Here is a 10,749-nt window from a genome sequence, read left to right as displayed (position 1 = left end):
TGCCACAGTGATGATTCTCTTCGTTCCCAGCTCCCCAAGGACACAGCCCACCTACCACGACCCTGCTTGCTGGCTGCCAGGGTCTCTGCTTCCCTGCTCACCGCCCCCGTGAGGTCCTCCAGCTCCAGGTCAGCGTGTGGAGGTGGTGAGAACATCGGTGGAGACAGCAGCCCAGGCTGCTGCTGTGGGGCTCTGAGCCCCCTCAGTATCCTCTCTTTCTGTTCTTCCTGGGCCCACCCCCGGCCTCTCCCCAGGCCGAGACACCTGTCCACAGGGGTGCCCCATCCACTGAGGCAGTCGACTTGTTGAAATCGCCTCCAGCCCCAGCTTCTCCCTCTGCCACCTGCTTTCTGTCTGGGGAAGTGCTGGGGTGTGTGGGGGTGGGGGTGGGTGTCCTGCCAGGGGCAGTGGGGCCTCTGGAGACCCCGGGGAAGCAGCCACAGCAAACTGGACCTTGCACTTGGCAGAGAGCCTCAGGGAGGCTTAGGGGCTTCCAGCCTCCTTTCAGTGGTCCTGCCCCTGCCCAGGTGAGTCAAGGTTGGTCGGGGGTGAGACCCGGCCAGTGGGCTGTCCAGCGGCTGTAGGTTTCTTGAAGAGTCAAAATCCTGTCAGTCCTCCAGATGTACGGAAGGGGACTGTCAAGCTTTCCTCTCACCCGTTCACTCCTCCTGGGAGTGGCCATGGCCCAGGGCCTGTCAACTGGTGACCTTCCTCTGGGGGAGCCAGGACTCCTCCTTAAACCATCCACACCTCCTTGGGTGCTGTTTCCAGGCAGGAAACGTGGAAGGTGTTGGCCAACACCCCCTCCCGTTTTGTATAGAAAATGTAGAATTTAGGATTTTTGAGGTTTGGCCTGCAGTGCCAAGGTGTGTGGCCATGTGGAATAGTGAAGCTGGAGGACACTGAGGGAAGGGCACAGCTGCCACGGGCTGCCTCCCTCACCCCATAAACAATGCCCTATGTCCTCCCCTCGCCCCCACCTTCAGACTTGGTGGGTACCGTATCCTGATGGGAGGGCGTGGATGTGGAGGGGAGGTTGTGGGAAGTTACCAGAACTTGGCAGCAGTTTCCCTGTCTCTTTGGCAGCCTGAAACAAAGCCCCAGGGCAGACCTGGCTCAGCTGTAGACACCGGCTCTGGCTACAGAGACCGTGACCTAATTTCCAGTTTTCTAACTGGCCCTGCTATGGAGGCGGTAAGCCATATGTCTCCCCTTCCCCACAAACCATATTTCTTACGTCTTTGGAAGCCTCTCTGGTCCTGTGGTCCCCCTGGGGGACAGGCACCCCTCAGGGACCCACTGCTGCTCCAGCCCCTTCCCCATTCCCCTTCCCCTGGGAGCCCCGTTTCCCAGGCTGGGGGCGTTATGAGAGGGCGGGGCTCCTCTCCACCGTCCTTTTCTCTCTGCTCTCCCCACTCCCCATCTTTCATCATGATTACACCCGGCCTCTCTGAGGGGGAAGGAGGGAGGGAAAGGGGGAGAGAGAGGAGGGAGTAGGAGGTGGGAAAGGATAAGGGGGAGGAAAATGGGGGTCCCTGGGGAGGGCCAGGAAGAGAGGAGAAGGAGGCAAAAGTTAAGGGGCACCCCTGGGCCGGGGCGTCACTCCTTACCGCCTCCAAGTCTTTCTTCCAATGTCACCTTCTCAAAGAGCCCCCTCTGTCCTCACTGTTTAAAATGACAACCGCTCACCCCACTCCCAACCCTCCAACTCTGCTCTGCTTTTTCTTTTGGTTTTCCTACACGGCCCACATTCTTTTCTAACACACCATCTAATTTACTTCCTCTCTCTGTTTCCTTTGGTTCTCGTCTGTCTCTGAGTGCCTCGCCCCCGCCATTGGGATGTACTTTTGTCTGTTTTGTTCACAGAGGTATCCCAAGGCTCTGTAGTGGCCGGGATCTGGTAGGCACTCAAGAAACATGTGTTGACCGAATGCATGTGTGAATGCCCTCGAAGCCAAGGAATAGGCTGGCCACCCTGCGGAGGGACAGACTCCAGGTCTCCGTCCGGGTACATCTCAGCATTTCTGATCTCTGCAAGGGCCCGGGGTGGAGGGGCGGTCTCGGCCCGACTGTGGGCCAGCTACGCGGGTCGTGGCTGATGAAGTGGGCAGGGGGCCGCTGCTCCATCTTCCCGGGCTGCTGACCCACTTTCTGCTCCTCCTCAGCTGCGGCTGCCTCCCGTGCTGTGTCCAGCTGGACACAGGCTGGTCTCCTCTTCCTCCAGCCCCACCCGGGACCGAGCAAGCAGCCTCTGGGGATCCTTCTTCTCAGCCTCGGCAGGGTCCGTTCCCAGCTCCAGGGCATCCTTGGAAAGCATGCACTTGGTACCTCGCTCCTGGCAGCCAAGAAGTGGAAGAGCCCAGCTCCAGCTGCTGGCTCCTCGAGGCCTTTGTCCACCTCATCTGCCCAGCAATGGTCTCTGTCCCAGCCAGGCTGCCTCTGGGGAACCTCTCAGAAACTTCTCAGGAGAGGCCCAGCCTCAGAGCGGGTGTGACAAGGTCTTGCTCCGGCCTCCTGCTCAGCGATCATCTGTATCTTCCTTCTGAGCATGGTCACACTGCCTCCTCCCGACGGGGGGAAGGACAGAGGGGTTTCCCCACTTACGCCTGTCCATTTTGGGGAGGGCTTTTGATGGTCAGGCTGGGCCCTCCACACCCTGGGAGCGTGGATCAGGGACCCTGGAGCTCTCCTACATCCTGCGCCATCCTGAGGGTTCCCAACAGGCTTCCCCGCCTTAGCAGATCCAAACCCCTCTCCTTCACCCCACCTCGTCCCACCTGCCTTGGTGAATGGCTCCCCTAACTGCCTAGCGGCTCAGCTCTAGAACCCTGGAGTAGTTCTTGCTGCCTCTCTCTCACACCCACACCGTCTCAAGAAATTCTGTCGGCTCTGACTTTAAAGAATAACCAGAAGCCAGAAACTTCTTCCCATCCCCACCGCCCTGCCCTGGTCAGAGCCACCATCGAGTCTTGTGTGGAGGGTAGCTGTGGCCCCCTAAATGGTCTCCCTGATGACACCCTTGCCCCTGCCAGTTTATTGTTTACCAGCAGCCCGAGGGGTCCTGCTAAAACCATAGTCGGTCATGTCCCTTCTCTGCTCACAGCCCTGCCAGGTCCCTCCGCAGCCCATAGTCCCACACAATCTGCTCCGCTGCTACTCTCTGAACTCCTCCTTTGTTCTACCCTCCCGCTCCCGCCCGCCAGCCACACTGGCTATCCCTTGAAATCAACTAGTATGCTCCTGCCTCAGGGCCTTTGCTCTTGTTGTGTCCTCAGCCTGGAATGCTCTTCCTCTAGATAGCTGCATGGCTCACTCCTTCCTTCAGGTCTCTGCTCAGATGTCACCTCCTCAGACAGAATTTTCTCGACCACCCTCTGTCGATGTTCCCCACCCCATCCCTCTCAAGCCTCTTGAGAGGTTGGTGCTCTTGAGAACATCATGCTTAAAGCAGGCTGGGGCGCTTCTCCTGTGGGCTGGGCATCTGGTTGGGAGGTTTTCAAGTGTTAATTCAGCCTCATAACAGCAGCACGAGGCAGCTCTCACGATCACGTTTCCAGACAAGGAAACTGGGGCTGAGAGAGACTAACAGATGTTTTTAAGCTTTATTGAGACATAAGTCACATACTATAAAATCCACCTATTTAAAATATCAATGTTTTTTAGTATAGTCACAGAGTTGTGCAACCCTCACCACAATCAATTTTGGAAGGTTTCCATTACCCCAGAAGAGTATCCGTTAGCAGTTGCTCCCCACTCTACCGTCAATCTGCCTTCTGTCTCTCAGGATTGGCTTGTGCTTCACATTTCTTGGAAACGGGATTGTGCAATATGTGGTATTGTGTGACTGGCTTATTTTGTGCTAGATTTTACAACTCCGCGATGTTATTAAATAACCAATGGTTAAACTACACACTTTCAAATGTGTTAGAAAGGAACAACAGTAGATATTTGTTAGACAGTCCGTGAGACAGGATGATGGGGAAGAAGAAAGACGGTGGGTCTGGAAGAGATGTCTGTACATCCACGTTCACAGCATCCTTATTCACGACAGCTCAAACGCAGGCACAGCCCAAGCATCCTTGGATGGATGAGAGGGTGAGCAAATGTGGTCTATACATGCAATGGAATATTATTCAGTCTTAAAAAGTAAGGACATTCTGACACATGGGACAAGGTGAATGAACCTTGAGGACAGTATGCTAAGTGAAATAAGCCAATCAAAAAAGAAAAAATACAGTATGATTTCACTTATCTGAGGTACCCCGAGAAGTCAAATTCATAGAGACAGAAAGTAGACTGGTGGTTGCTGGGGGCTGAGGCGGGGGACAAGGAGAGTTATTGCTTGGTGGGGACAGAGTTTCAGTTTTGCAAGATGAAGCGTTCTGGAGGTGGGCGGTGCTGCTGGTTGCACATTATGAATGTATTTGATACCACTGAACTGTACAGTTAAAAATGGTTACAATGGTAAATTTTATGTTATGTGTATTTTACCACAATAAAAAAATTGGGAAAAAGAAAAGAAAGGCCCTGGGCTAGGAGTCACAGGGCTTGAGTTCTTGTCCTGATTCTGCCTTTCACTGTGTGACTGTGTGCAAGACAGCAACCTCTCTGGGGATGCTAACAGGTTTGTCCAAGTCACACAGCGACTGAGGGAAAGTGACTACAGTGGCCGCGCTTCAGGGCAACTCCCAGGGCGGGCCTTCAGCAGAGGAGTCTGTCCAGCCGTGGCCCTGGGTTCCTGCTTGCCATCCGCCCCAGCGTCTCTCTGGTCTCCCCGGCCAGCTCCTCAGGAGCCGAGGGGAACCCCTGGAGCATTGACTGGATTCCCAGAAGACCCGTGTTCAAATTTCAGTTCGCTCCTCCCCAGCTGCATGCCTACCTCCGTGAAGCTCAGTCCCTTCCTCTGTAAAATGGGACAACACACACACCCACAGCCCGGGGCTCTGAAAACCACACGTGATAAAGCACATGGCCGGCACGCGATGAGTGCCTGGCAAACCATCTGCGTCCTCTCCCGGGGAAGAAAGCTTTTGCCGAATGCGGATGGGAGGGCAGGAGGAGGCGCAAGTTCTGAAGCTCAGGCCGTTCTTTCCACCTGGCTCTCTCTTGGGGATCTGGAGCCACAGCCCCTCCCCCATTCTGTGTTCAGCCCTGAGGCTGCCAGGTGGTGTTGGGGACAGGGCACCTGTCCCCACATTTGTGGGGCGGCAAGGCAGAAACAAACTGCTTGTTTATTCTCCCCGCCTGGGACACTGCGGTCTCCTTGCTGGAGCATCTATCTCTGTGGAAATCTTGGCTGAGATTTATCGTCCTTTTCCTGCTGGCTGCAGACTGTGTGAAGGTAAGAAACGTCCTTTTTGAGGCAATAAAATATAAAATGGAACCCAATTTCTCTCCAGGGTAAGAATCATTATGTTTGACAATGGCTGTAAAGTGTGCGGCAGTGAGGGGCAGGGTTGGCTCCCGCGGGCCTGGGTGGAGGAGGGGGACGGGAGCCACCCCTGCGAGATGGAGTGACTGCGCAGTCACCAAAGTGGGCCTGGAAGGAGCCAGGAACCAGAGACGCCACCCACAGCCCATCTGATGCCCCAGTACGCTTGAGGTCCCCATCCCTGGAGGTCCCCACATGGATTCACGCACATTTATCAAGTACCTACGCGAGGCAGCGAGAGGTTAGCAGGCCGCCCTGCTTGCTAAACCCGGCACTTTGGAGAGAGAGAATAAACATGTGCTCAACTAAATTAAATTGAATTGAGCATTCAGGAGTTTGGGTCTTACGCAGGGGTGTGGCGAACCCAAGTTTTAAGAGATGTTATGTGTGTGTGTTTCCATCCTTTCGAGATCGAATTTACAAAGAGCTTAAGTCTTTTCTTTTTTTTAAAGATTGGCCCTGAGCTAACATCTGTTGCCAGTCTTCCCGATTTTTGTTTTTTTTCCCTCCCCAAAGCCCCCTAGTACATAGTTGTATATCCCAGTCGTAGGTCCTTCCAGTTCTAGTATGTGGGACGCCGCCTCAACATGGCTGGATGAGCAGTGCTAGGTCTGCGCCCAGGACCCAAACTGGCGAGCACGAAGCAGAGCGCGCGGACTTAACCACATGGCCATGGGGCGGCCCCAGCGCTCAAGTCTTAAGTGTACAATTTAATAAATTTTTTTACATGATCATATCCATGGAAACACCACCCAGATCAAGATACAGCACATTTATGGCACCCCAGGACATTCCCTCATGGCCCTTCCCAATAAAGGCTCCCCAAGACAACCACTTAGATGCGTTTCTTTCTTCTTGAATGTCGTATAATTGGAGATCTACAGTGTGCAGGCTTTTGAGTTTTCCCTTCTTTTGCTCGTAAATAAGATCTATCCGTGCTGTTGCGTGTCCCAGTTCAGTCTTTTTCATTGCTGTTTACTATTCCGTGTTAGGAATATATCATGGTTTACCTATCCATGATGACGTTGACGGACATCATGGTTGCTTCAAGTTTGGGGCTTTGACTAGTAAAGCTGCAGCAAACGTTCTTGTAAACACCTTTTAGTGGACGTAGGGAAGAGTTTTGAGTAGAGGAGTGACATGATTAGATTGGTTTTTTTCTTCTGTCCCTTGTGATGGTGAATTTTATGACTAGGGTGAATTTTGACTAGGTCATGGGGTGCCCAGATATTTGGTCAAACATTATTCTGGGTGCGTCTGTGAGGGTGTTCAGGATGACATTAACGTTTGAATTGGAAGACTGAGTAAAGCAAAGTGCCCTCCCCAATGTGGTGGGCCTCATCCAATAAGGTGAAGGCCTGAATAGAAAAAAACACGGACCCTCCTGCAAGTAAGGGGGGACTCCTCCTGCCTGACTGCCTTGAGTTGGCACATGGGCTCTTTTTCACCTTTGATTCGAACTGAAACGTTAGGTCTTCCTGGATCTCGAGCCTGCCGGCTTTTGGACCGGAACTGCACCGTGAGCTCTCCTGGGTCTCCATCTTACTGGGAGCAGATCTTGGGGCTTCTCAAGCCTCTACAATGATGTGAGCCAATTCCTTATAATAAATTTCTTTCTCTCTCTCTCTTTCATATCTATCTCTCTCGCTCGCTCTTTATGTGTATATATATATATATATCTCCTATTGGTCTGTTTCTCTGGAGTACCCTAATATAGCCCTCTTTTTATTTTGAAAGATTTCAAGTTTATTAAAAAGTTAAGATTGCATACAATTGTGATAAATTGATTGCATTAACGACACTTGCCCCCTGTGTCACCTTCTTTGGAAGCGTCTCCCTGCACTGAGCCTGGCCTTGGCCCTGTGACTTGCTTTGACAGAAGGACAGCAGCATCACTGAGGCAAGCAGAAGCTTGAAAGCACGTGTGTTCCTTTTCCTCTTCCTGCTTTGGACCCCGCCATGAGGACACGCCCAGGCCAGCCCGCCCTCGGGATGGGAGACTCGTGGGGGACAGCTGAGCTGTGCAAACCGTGGTCACCCCAGATCAGCCCGGCTGCAGCCCACCCACCAGCTGAAGACAGACTCATGACCCACCCAGCCCGGGGCTTGCAAGAAATCATAAACGGCTGCTGTTCTAAATTCAGGGATGATTTGTTAACACAAACAACAGATATGACAATAAATGCTTGTTTATCCTTTACCTAGATTGACCTATTATTAACGTTTGCCATGTTTGCTTTATTGTTCCTTTTATACTTCTTTCTCTGAAACATTTGAAAGTTGCGACATCATGACACTTCCACTGCACACGCTTTATCATCTGTCTCCTAAGAGCGAGGCCATCCTCCTGCACGGCCGTGCTACCACGATCCCACTAAGACACTCAATCTTATCGCAATAATATCATCTAACATAGAGCCCATATGCAAATTTCCCTAGTCACTCAAAGCTGTCCTTCATAGCTGTCTTATTTCTTGTTTTAGATGCAGGCTCTAATTAGGATCATTCCGGTACACTGCCCACTTCCACAGTCCTGTCCCTGTACCTGGATGTTTGTAGGCCGGGCCCTGCGTCCAACTGTGACGACCGAGGCAGGGCAGCCACACGGTCTGCCTTCAAATCCCTACAGTGCCACCTCCCAGCTGGGTGACCTTGGAGAGTCACTTCATGTTCCTTGGCCGTGGGTGCTGTATCTGCACAACAAGCACGTTACCGTCATCCACCTCATAGGTCATTGTGAGCATCAAATGAGTTATACACGGAGCGGCCCACAGTGTAAATTGCCGTGCATACGTTAATGACTTTTGTCACAGAGACAATCGTTATTACTCTCTGTGTCTGTTGATCAAAGGATTTCTTGTCAGACACCTTTCTGCTGTGGTTGGGAAAGCACAGTGGCTTCCTGCTCCGATAACCCCTGTGCAGACTGGGGGAGACGGCGTGGTTTTGGGGAAAGGGCACCCTCGTCCTCACTTTACCTCTAACTTGCTCTCTGGTCCCCAGATTCCCTCTCCTCCCTCCCTCCCTCCCTCCTGTCTTCCTTCGCCTTTCTTCCTCCCTTCTTTCAATTTTATCAGTTGAAGCTTTTTCACCCCCTCATTCCATTTTCCCCCTATTAATTTGGAAGTTATAATACATTGCTATTTCTAGTCTGGTGTAATTACCCTAGAAAATTTAACATGCACATTTAGGCTCTAATTGTCATCGCTGAGTTCTGTGTTCACCCTGCTCCCACACAGATCCAAGACCTGAAAATGCGGCCAGTCTGCTTGCCCCGGATTTTGCATCTTTCTTGTTGGTTTGTTTTAACCCCACAAATTAAGCATTTTAAATCGTCAATGTTTGTTTAAATTTACCCACTGTTTCTTTTTTGCTCACCGTTCTTTCTTGCATCTCAGACCTTCCTGCTGGGCTCATTTTCCTTTCCTCCTGAAGTTTATTCTTTAGGACTTCCTTAGCAAGGGCTTTGGCTGTAAACTCCAACAGTTTTTGTTTGTCTGAAAATGTCTTTATTTTGCTCTCATTCTTGAAAAACAGTTTCAGAGGTTATGAATTCTCAGGTGACAGCTGTCTTCTCTCGGCTTTTTGAGGGTGTTATGCTGTGGCTTCCGGTTTTCTTTGAGAACCCCGCCATCAGTCTATTTGACGCAATCTCTCTTTTATCTCTGGCTGCTTAAGATTTTCTCAAAGTCTGTGATATTCTGTAGTCTCTGTATGCTGTGTTTATGTGGAGACCTCTTTTTATTTATCCTGCTTGGGATTCGTTGAGTTTTCCGGATCTGAGTTTTGGAATTTTTCACAGTTCTGGAAAACTCTCGGCTCTTTTCTCTTTGAATTTGCCTCTCCATTAATCTCTCTAGTACCTCCTTCTGGAACTCTGATTAAACACATGTTAGATCCTCTCATTTTACCCTCCACGTTTCTTAATCTTTTATATTTTCCATTTCTTTGTCTCTCTCTGCTGTCTTCTGGGAAAGGCATTCCTATCCTTCGTCCACTTTACTAATTCTCTTCTTGGCTGTGTCTCATCTTATGTCTTACCCGTTAATTAAGTTTCTAATTTCAACTATTATACTTCCCGTTTCTAGATATATTATTTGATTCTTTCCCAGATCATCCTGGTAATTTCTCACAATCTCATTTTCCACTGTCGTACGTTTGGTACCCACTTCTACATTTTGAACAGACGTGCATACTTATTTTATAGTCTTTCTCTGATAACCCCCGCATTTGCAGGTCTGATTAGTAGCTGTTTCTGCTCTTGCTCAGAGGAGCTTGTTTCCTTGTGTGTTTCGACTTTTTTTTACTGTGCACCCACATTTCTTGGAACTTGTTTTCTGTAGGAAGTCTTCGAGGCCTGGCTTTAGAGGGTGTTTCTTCAAAGAGAATTAATGTATGCTGCTGCCAGGGGCCACTACCAATGGTGGGTCAGTTTTCTGCTTGTGGTTTTTTAAGCCACGTGAGTAGAATAAATCCTGGCCCCAAGCCCAGTGAGGGTGAGCTTGTGGGTAAGAATTCGCACAGAGGGAGCTTTCTTCCCCCGTTTTCCCCTTCCCACCAGTGCCAGGGTAGGCTTCTCCTCTGGAGGCATCTCACTTTACGCCGGGCTGGCAAACTTGACCTCCCTCCTTGCACAGGCTCAGACTTGGTCTCCCGTCCTCCCACCACAGTGTGTTAGAGGCCAGGCCTTGGGTTGACCAGATGGCCCCAGGGAAACGCTGGCTTGCTTCTCTTGAATTGCATCTCTTGTCCTTTCTGACTCCTGAAGGTTTTCTTCACTTTCCCACAAGCCTATCCATGCATTAAAAGATATTTTAAGTAGCTCATCTAGGGAAGATACCTTGAGATTAGAAGTCAGCCATATGGCTTGGTTTTATTTTTTCTTCGTTTATTCATGCAACAAACATTTCCTCGAGCACCCACTAGGGGCCAAGTCCTGGGTCAGACAAAGGGGATACAGAGATCGATAAGACACATTTTCTGTTCTTGGGAGCTCACCATGAAGTAAAGGCCCTTAAAAAGTGACTGGATGGTGTCTGGAGAAATAATTCAAATTATACAAATCACAATGGCTGCCATTTCTTGAGCTCCTCTGCTGTGCTGGGCACTATGCCAAATACTTTATGTGTATCATTTCACTGACTTCTCCTGAAAACCCCATAAGGGAGGCTGTGTTATTAAACCACTGATGGGGAAACTGAGACTCAGAGAGGTTAAGTAACTTGGCCAAGGTCACATAGTTGCAAGATAGTAGAACTGTAACTGGAAACCAGGCTGTCTGGCTGAGGAGCTGGGATCTTAACCTTGGTGTTAAGGGA

General features: G+C 50.6%; 2 long non-coding RNA genes across 2 annotated transcripts; both read left to right on the top strand.

Annotated features, from left to right (window-relative positions):
- Positions 1 to 1,060: 1,060 nt before the first annotated feature.
- LOC111772445 (uncharacterized) lies at positions 1,061 to 4,523 on the top strand. Its single transcript, XR_002806317.2, has 3 exons — positions 1,061 to 1,194; positions 1,867 to 2,008; positions 2,166 to 4,523. It is a non-coding gene; the product is annotated as an uncharacterized lncRNA (long non-coding RNA).
- A 512-nt stretch (positions 4,524 to 5,035) lies between these two features.
- Positions 5,036 to 7,631, top strand: LOC138923223 (uncharacterized). Its single transcript, XR_011436541.1, has 2 exons — positions 5,036 to 5,341; positions 7,311 to 7,631. It is a non-coding gene; the product is annotated as an uncharacterized lncRNA (long non-coding RNA).
- Positions 7,632 to 10,749: the final 3,118 nt, after the last annotated feature.

The sequence above is a fragment of the Equus caballus genome, chromosome 2 (assembly GCF_041296265.1).
Source record: "Equus caballus isolate H_3958 breed thoroughbred chromosome 2, TB-T2T, whole genome shotgun sequence".
In the NCBI taxonomy this organism is placed as follows: domain Eukaryota; kingdom Metazoa; phylum Chordata; class Mammalia; order Perissodactyla; family Equidae; genus Equus; species Equus caballus.
The sequence above is the reverse complement of the archived record's forward strand: the minus strand, read 5'-3'. Positions and strand labels throughout refer to the sequence as shown.